Genomic DNA, 9049 nt, shown 5'->3' on the forward strand with positions numbered 1-9049 from the left:
CACCCGCCATAACTCATGTCAGTGGGACTCCCCGCCTCGCAGAACTAATCAGTGCCCAGCTTATCAGCTCTGTGCCAAGACAAACTGATCTTTGTGAATGACTGCGTCGTAAGATGCCAGGGCTACTTTACTCGTCCTGACACAAGCAGCCCAGCGTCTCTCTGCCTCTCACACTCTCCGCTCCGGACCACCAAAGTTATAAGGAGTTCAGTTTTGGTGAACTTGTCTATTGTATCAAGTTTTTAAGAATGTTTTAGAAATTTCCAGACTAATGCTGAACAATACATCTCTCTATTATATAAAAAATTCTTGGGTCGAGCCATGACCTTCTCGGAAAGACACTTTGACGTCCCACAAGAACAAAACTTAAAACAAGATCACAGACATCTAACCCCGCAGTTGTTGGCAGACACACTTCATGTGCTCTCAGCTCTTAACAATGTTATACGTTCTAGATGACGCTTCAACGACTAAGCGAAGAAGAAGGAGCAGCGCATCGAAAAGACACACGAAAGCTTAGGAGAGAAAAGAAGGCAAACAAGAACAAAAATAATCTTTGTGCAAACTCAGAAAATAAGGAAAGTAATAATCAGCCCGGTCCAAGTGGAATTGAAAACCTCGTAGGTCCAATCGGGGTCAGAAATAAAAGACTTCATAAAGACGTTCAAAAACGCTGGCGCAATACACCTGCAGAGCAAGTTAAAGAATATGAAAGTAGTAAAAGTTGAAATTATCAAAAAAAAAAAAGAAAGAAAGATAACATTAGCACAAACAAATGGAAATTATTACTCGGTGAAATAATGGAACAGCAAAAAGAGATTGATACATATGGACAGAGATGATATGACAGAAGTACAGTATGTAGATATTGTTTGGCTTTAAACTTGAAGTCGGAGACTTATAGAAGAAAGAAAAGTTGTGTTGCCTGCCAATGAAGAGGCGTATCTGCGAGAATTAAAAGATTTGTTGTTTGGTGAAAGTGAAATCCACAAACACTACAAGCAAAACATCCAAATCTACAATAATCTGATCGTGTTCGCATCACCCAAAGCTCAGAATGTAGATTTACACGATTCAGAAAAACATCACACTATGAGAATCTGTGGTCCCACAACAATTAAAGTTACGACAAGTTTAATTTAAAAGAAACCACAAATCGGTCAGGTGTATATTTATGATCACGGAGAGGCGATGCAACAAAGAATGGAAAGAGTATGTAACAATCCCCATGAAAATAATCGCTTTAAATCGTAAATCTGGTTAACCAAACCCGGGGGTGGGTGAGCGAAGCCCCCACTAAAGAAAATGAAAGGCAGCTGCTAATAATTATTAATAATAAAATGTTAATAATAACAGAGCTGCCAATATTTGGTGAGCTTCATCATTGCCTTCCATTAAAAATAAATACAGGAAGAGGCTCAGCCTTTCCATTGACATTTGTGAGCTTTAAACGTAACTCGTGTGTTATTTTCTACTGCTTTTGATCTGCATTTCTATGTAACTGTATACTTTTTGTAAATGTAAAGCACTGAGAGTCTCTTCTATGCTATGCCAAAGTACACTACTGTGTTTACACTAAAAATTCTTTGTTAAAAAATCATTTGCCATTTCTATAGAAAATTAAAAAGCATAGACCCGGACCAAGAAACTGTCAATAATCCCTTGTTAAAATTCCTAAATGCAGTGTTGAGGAGAGGAGAAATTAAAGAAACGTCAAGTTTACTCGAGACTAGTAAGAGTTTAGAACATAATTTATGACTGAAAAAATAAGATCACAAAACGTTTAAATTCCAGGAGATGAAACTCCAAGAAACAAGGCTGAGACCCCCAACTAGAGCTTCATGTGCCTTTTGAACAAATTGTCATCTGCTGACTGCATTAACATTGAATATCCATCCATCCATTATCCAACCCGCTGAATCCGAACACAGGGTCACGGGGGTCTGCTGGAGCCAATCCCAGCCAACACAGGGCACAAGGCAGGAACCAATCCTGGGCAGGGTGCCAACCCACCGCAGACATTGAATATCAGGTCTGCTATTGTCATGCTGCATGCCAGCTGTTAGCAGATACCAAGACCATGCCCAGCTTCGCAGCATCGGGACCCTGAGCAGGTAATAAATCATTCTGGGGGACCCCTGCATTGTTAGACCACATTGAATAACGCAGGCACCGACTCGCCTGGGCGGCAGCCTTAATTACTAAGCATAAGCAACGGGATGGCTGACTGCGGGACAGCACGATTATGGTGACCGTTTCCCACAAGGCACCTTTTTGAACTTCTTTAGACAACGTTCGCTGTCACCTTTCATGGACAAAACACCCCCTAAAACAAAGAAAGACCCCCAACCTCCGCTAACTGGACGACTAAGTAGCCCTGAAGCGAGCGGCGGCGCGTGCACGTTTTACTGAGCATGCGTGAAATGAAAAAGAGAAGCGGCGTGCACACTTAAGTGAACACGGCGAGCTCGGAAACAATCGGGCCGCGGAAATTCGTGCAAAAACCGATGTGTGCCTAACGGGTAAACGAACAAGAGGCGGCATCGGCGGTCGTATATCTGGACGATTAAAAAAAAAAGCATTAAACGTGAAGAGAAGCGAGCAACGGACAAGACATGCGGGTCCACACAGGCACTCAGTGGATGGTCTAGATAGACATGGAGTCAGTCCTCAGTGCCGAAGACCTGCTGTCGTGTAATGTCACTCTCACATGAACAGCACTCCGCTCACGTCCTCAATGCATCTTTTACCGGCAGAGCGGTCACCTTCTCTTGAACTAACAGCACAGGAAACAGCAGGGATGAGAAGGCCTTCACGCAGGGCCCGATTACAGCGCTCCGTGTCACCTCCATCACTGGCTGTTGGCCGTTGTGATTCTTTTATTATTTTTCTATGCTTATCGCCCACATACTTTATGAGTACGTACCGTTCCTCTTTGTTTTCTAGGCGTCATCAGCCCGCCACTCCATTTAACCGGCGCAGCGCGCCAAACATCCGGTGACGTCGTTGTTTTCTGACCTGCACACAAGTACTTCCGCTCGCGACCGCTTCGAGATTATAGCAAAATAAAAGCCTTTTAAACTAATGCCTGCAATTGTTTCCTCTGTTGGAAGTTTCATTTAAAACAAGAAACACCTCAAATACAGTAGTGCGACATTTAATGAAAAAGGAAGGCTGTGGAAGGTGCAATGGAATGCAGAGATAGCGGGCTTTGATACATAGATAGATAATTTATTAATCCCAAGGGGAAATTGATATACTCCACTATGTATAATGTTAACGTTTACCCCCCCGGGGTGTACAAATCTCAAACAGTTTAGCTTTTGTTGAAGTCTTGAATCTTCTCACCATCATTTAACCAAGTTTTATCAAAGCACCTGTGTGTATTTGTATATATTCACATGAAGTACACAAGATATACAATAATATCTAACAGTAAAGGGGGTCAAATGCAGAAACCTACAGCACTATTGTGTTAACAGTCGAGTCACTTTTGTAATTGTGAGATGTTAAAGGACATGAAGCCATGGATGCTGGTGGCCCCAGCACTCGTGTAGTAGGAGCAGCGCTCAGTCGTCTAGGATTTGGGGCACTGTGTGAGCAACACCTGGGGGTATCCAGCGAAGTGCACTTATGAGACTTAGCTGAGTGCGTCTCGCTTTATTAGCCACTTTGTTCCTTTCGAGGCTCAGTCAAGTCCACAAACAGCAAGTGCTTGTCGTTCACTCAAAGTGGGCTTCGGCGGACCCTGAGAACCAGGCCCGGCCTTAGGCATAGGCGAAGTAGGCGACCGCCTAGGGCCCCGGATCGACTCCTTGGTCTAATTTTCACGCATTTCACAGAGCTTCCAGGGGGGCTCCTGGACCCCCCTTTCGCCTAGGGCCCCATAATACCCAAGACCGGGCCTGCTGAGAACTGATCCTTAGTAACCTCAGTCGGGGGTCAAATAGCACTGAGGAGGGTCCGAAATCAGCAGACCGAGTCAACAACTGAAACTGTGGTGATTACGGGACACAAGTATTCAGTAGCAATATGAGGCACAGTTGGCAGAAATGGAAAATGATATAAAAGAACAGAATTGAAAATTCATAGAATATAAATTCATATGCCGGCATTGAGCAATCAAAGAAACCCGCAGCTTGTGTGACCCGTGCGACGCCCCATCAGAATGACAGACTGGACAATACGACTGGTCATTCGTGTCATTGTCATTTCAAAGGAGTGTCCTGTGCCTGGATGTCTTTTACATACTCGAATGAATGAATTCAAAAGAAGTGAATTAGCAGCAAAAAGAGGTCACTGATTAAGAAAAGGGAGAGAATGAAAACCTGCAGCCATTGCAGCCCCCCAGGACCGGAGTTGGGGACCCCTGATTTAAATGATATCCATGTTCAGTCGATCTCTTAGGTCGATGTTTTATCATTTTGTAATGAACCTATAAGATTAATTGAAATGAGATTTCTAAAACATTATCTGTGCCTCAAAACAAAACAAGAAGCCCAGAGACTTTGTCCAAACTCATCTGCCTGCCTGGCACGGCTCAGCTCAGGGCTGGCACTTACGTGGCGACTCGCCCGAATCCCCCTGGTGGGCTCATTGAAGTGCGGCCTACACGCTGAGCGCACCTCGTGGCATCGACCCGGCGGGCGTGTTAGTGACGTTCACCTGCCATCTGGTGGTATTGCAGTTCCTTTAAATTGCTTTCTCTTCCTTTCACTTAATGGAGGAATATTTTGGACAAAATTCTGAACGTGAATAATGAAATGTGACAGTAAACAAGTAATAATGTAATTGTATCAGCATAAATAATGAAGGGTGTGATGAAGTTTGTTTTTGGTTACTTATTTCTGTGCTGTTCAGTCAAGTCTTTATCCGGTTATCTCACAAACGCATCAAATCCACCTTGAGATGAAATCTGAACGCCCCCAACCCCTCAGAGTTGACAGGGTGGTCTCAGCTCTTCTTCACACTTTTCAGGTCTCCCTGTCAGCGTATCGGAGCTTCGGGGGGATTCCCTTTTCATTTTCAGCCTGAGTTGTTAGTGATGTGAGTGGGCTCAGCTCCAGCTCATGCTAGCTGTGGATATTGTGCCTTCACTTAAATCAAATCACCTTTTATTTCTCAAGTCGTAGTGAAATGCTGAGTTTCAGAAGCTCATGGAAAAGAAAGTTAAATAAAAACACAAAGCGCAAACCACCAGACACACAAAAGACCCCGTGCTTTGAACAATACGAGAGCTGCGGTGGTCTGTCTGCGCTGCTCCTGATCTTCCACAGCTTCACGCCGTCTACTCCAGCAGATGTCACCTCTGGTCACAGCCACCCAGCTCATGGCCTCATGCCACCTGCGTCTTCCACAGGCCAGAAGGGACTCTCGGTGACCTGAAGTGACCTGCACTGTCCTGTGCCCACCTGCTGGTTTATCTCTAATTCGGTTGTATGTGGACGGCCATCTCCTTTTCTTCCCCGCACTACTGTTTATTATGGTCTGAATGGCCCCTTCTGCTCCTCTTCTCTCTTTTATATTCATTGGCACCTCTTCATCATATTGTCTTATTGCCCGTATAGACATCATTGCCCAACAACTGTGGCACCATTGTCACATACACAGCACAGTGACGATCTCATCACAAAGAGGCTTGTCGGTGGCAGTGAGATGCGATCAAAGATGTCAGATACACAAACAGATGGTAATAAGAAGCACAAAGTCTTCATCCCCTTGGAAGTCTTCATGTTTTATTGTGACACAACATTGAGACACAGCACATTTCATTTGGCATTTTTGAGATGGATTAACAGAAAAAGACCCTTTAGTGTTAAAGTGAAAACGGATCTCTGACCAGTGGTCTCCATGAACTACACAAATAAAACTTTAAAGATTTCGTAAGTATTCACCCCCCTTCTGTTTGAGACCCCTAAATTGTCAGTGCTGAAGTCCCATCGTTTGTTCAATGGAAGTCACCTGTCTGGGGTCTCAAGCTGGTGGTTTCTGAAGGTCCCACTTGTCAGTATGGTGACCTGACCGCACAATGAAGGCCAAAGAACACAACAAGCAACTCCATGAAAAGCACAAGTCAGGAGATGGAAACAAGAAAATCTCCGAGTCACTGAATATCCAATGAAGTCAATCAGGAGGAGTGGAAGGAGTGTGGTGGAGCTGAAATCTGTCCTCTGTAGACCACCTTAACACCAGATGTACCCCAGAGATGGGTGCTGGCTCCTCTACTCTTCTCTCTGTACACCACCTCGCTGGGCTCCATCTTCCAATCCCATGGGCTGTCTTGTCAGTGCTATGCTGATGACACACAGCTGTACCCTCCGAAGGATAACACGGTGTCGCCGGAGTCTCTGCACGTCTCACTGATATCTAAACCAGGATGAGGGACCACCAGCTCCAGCTCAACCTGGCAAAATCTGAGCTCCTTGTGATCCTGGCCAGCCAGTCTTTGTGACTCCCCATCTGTGCCCAGCTTGACACACTGTCACTAACACCTGCCAAGTCAGTATGTGACCTTGGGGTGGTGATTGACAAGCAGGTGTCTTCATCTGACCACATGTCTACTGTTTCTCATTCATGGAGGTTCACGGGCACAACATCCACAACATCAGACCTCATCTGACAGAGCAGGCCACCCAGCTTCTCGTCCAGGCCTCAGTCTCATCACGTCTGGACTTCTATAACTCACTTCTGGCAGGAGCCCCCCATGTGATATGAAGTCATTGCTGCAGATGGCCCAGAATGCAGCACCCCCCCTTGTATTTAACCAGCTGAGACGGGCACACGTCATTCACACCTCTCCTCAGGTCGCTTCATCGGCTCCCTGCAGCAGCAGCACACATTAAGTTGAGATCCCTGATGATGGTCTGCAGAGTAGTCAGTGGGTCAGCACCTGAGCGTATGGAGATGCTGCCAAGGTGCCCACTCAGGTCTGCCAGGGCCCAGCATCTGGTGACGCCACCTCTGTGGGGTATCAAGTCTCAGTGCAGACTGTTCTCCTGTGTAGCTTTCGCCACCACCATCTACTCAAAGCACTGTGATGTTCCAACAGTGAAGAATTAAAAGGCAGAAGTTTGCATGTCCATCATCATCAAGTCCTTCCGTGAGAACCCTGGACACAAGAGGACGACTTCATTTATGTTAGGTAGAATGCCCAGAGGGGACTGGGTGGTCTCGTGGCCTGGAACCTCTGCAGATCTGATTTTTTTCTCCAGTCGTCTGGAGTTTTTTTTTTGTTTTTTCTGTCCACCCTGGCCATCGGACCTTCCTCTTTATGTACGTTAACTAATGTTATCTTATTTTAATTTCTTATGTTGTTATATATATTTTTTTATTTACTGTTCTTCATTATGTAAAGCACTTTGAGCTACTTTTTTGTATGTAAATGTGCTATATACTGTAAATAAATGTTATTATTATTATTATTATTATTATTAGTTCCCAGTTGGTGGGACGAGCTGCCCACCTCCATCCATTCTGCTGACTCCCTCATTGTATTCCAGAAGTAATCGAAGACCCTTCTGTGATCTGTCATTGATATTGTTGGTTGATTTGCTGCGTTAGTTTGATTGCTTTATTGATTCTAGTCTATGACTGTAAATGTCTGAGGTGTTTCACTTGTGTCCTACTACACTTGCTGAACAAACAGGCCCGAGCCTAATGTTACTCCATTGAGTTTTCCTCCTTTGTAAGTCGCTTTGGAGAAAAGCAAAGAAGACGAGTGAGCGATGCCACCAAGAGAGGCACTGGCTGACATTGGAGAGACCCTGCAGACAACAGCTGTGCCCGGGGGCTTCACCAGTTACAGCTTTATGGGGGCAGAAACCTCACCCGGGGCATCTCGGGAGAAAGCACATGGGAGACTCTGACGTCCTCTGGAAGAAGGTTCAGTAGTCTAAAGTTGAGCCTCTTGTCCATCTCAGTGACAACTGTGCACAATATCACAAACACACCATCAGGCCCTGGGGATTCTTCTCTGAGGTGGGGAAAGAATGCAGCGAAATACGCAGAAATCCTGGAGGAAAACCCGACGCAGTCTGAAATAAACCTGCACCTTGGAGACGACAACAAGCTCAAGAATAAAGCCAAAGCTCGACAGGAAAAGCTTCAAAACAACAAAGTGAAAGTCCTGGAGCAGCCGAGTCCGAGTTCAGACCACAGACCAGTGGAGGAGTTATGGCTGGACACTCAGAGTCAACGTGACACCTGACAGAGCGGGAGCAGTAAAGTAGGATTGGGAGAAGAAGTGGGGTGAGATCACGGGACCTCCAGTGCCTGCCCTTGGGAGTTGTACACAAAAAGTAAAAAGTACTTAGCAACAGCGCCCCCTTTCACCCTGGGGTGGAATTGCTAACTTCAACAGAGCTCTAAAGATGCCTCCTAAATGCATGTGTGTGACAAAATAAAAAGAAAGCAAAAATATTGACACGATAATTCAAAACTAAAACAGAAAGTCAAAATAAAAGGAAAATAACACTTGAGCCAGACATAAGACTTTGGCTGAAGCACAACAGCACGTCTTCAATGCTCGGTTCTCCTTTTCAAACACACTGCAGCTCAGACGCCTTCATTTAGCAGAAGCCCAGCCTGTGGCGTTCAACAAACAGCTTAAAGAGACTCGACGCCAAGAAGGAGGCCCGTGGACGGAAGGCCTGTGGCTGAGCTGAGTGAGACAGGAGACGAGACGAGACGAGAGACGAGATGAGGGCCAGCCAGCCCGCCTACTCCTCTCAGCAAATGGAGCTTCTTCAACGCTTTATCATTCAGGATGAGGTAAGGCTGACGTGAGGCGAGGACATTACAGTCAAACTCAAATAATTAATGCTAGTCACCCTGTGTGGCTCGATTCTCAATTTCTTAAAGCATTATGATGATGGATTGAATCCATCCATCCATTTCCCAACCCGCTGAATCCGAACACAGGGTCACGGGGGTCTGCTGGAGCCAATCCCAGCCAACAAAGGGCACAAGGCAGGAAACAATCCCGGGCAGGGTGCCAACCCACCGCAGGACACACACAAACACACCTACACACCAAGCACACACTAGGGCC

General features: G+C 45.7%; 1 protein-coding gene across 1 annotated transcript in view; it reads right to left on the minus strand.

The window, feature by feature from the left end:
* The window catches only part of LOC114663207 (zinc finger protein 91-like), a 103753-nt gene extending 100679 nt beyond the window's left edge, over positions 1-3074 (minus strand). The window contains exon 1 of the mRNA XM_051935436.1: positions 2927-3074. The gene's annotated coding sequence lies outside the window, so the exon portion shown is untranslated. The remainder of the gene's footprint in view (positions 1-2926) is intronic.
* Between the last annotated feature and the right edge of the window lie 5975 nt (positions 3075-9049).

The sequence above is a fragment of the Erpetoichthys calabaricus genome, chromosome 12 (assembly GCF_900747795.2).
Source record: "Erpetoichthys calabaricus chromosome 12, fErpCal1.3, whole genome shotgun sequence".
Lineage (NCBI taxonomy): Eukaryota > Metazoa > Chordata > Cladistia > Polypteriformes > Polypteridae > Erpetoichthys > Erpetoichthys calabaricus.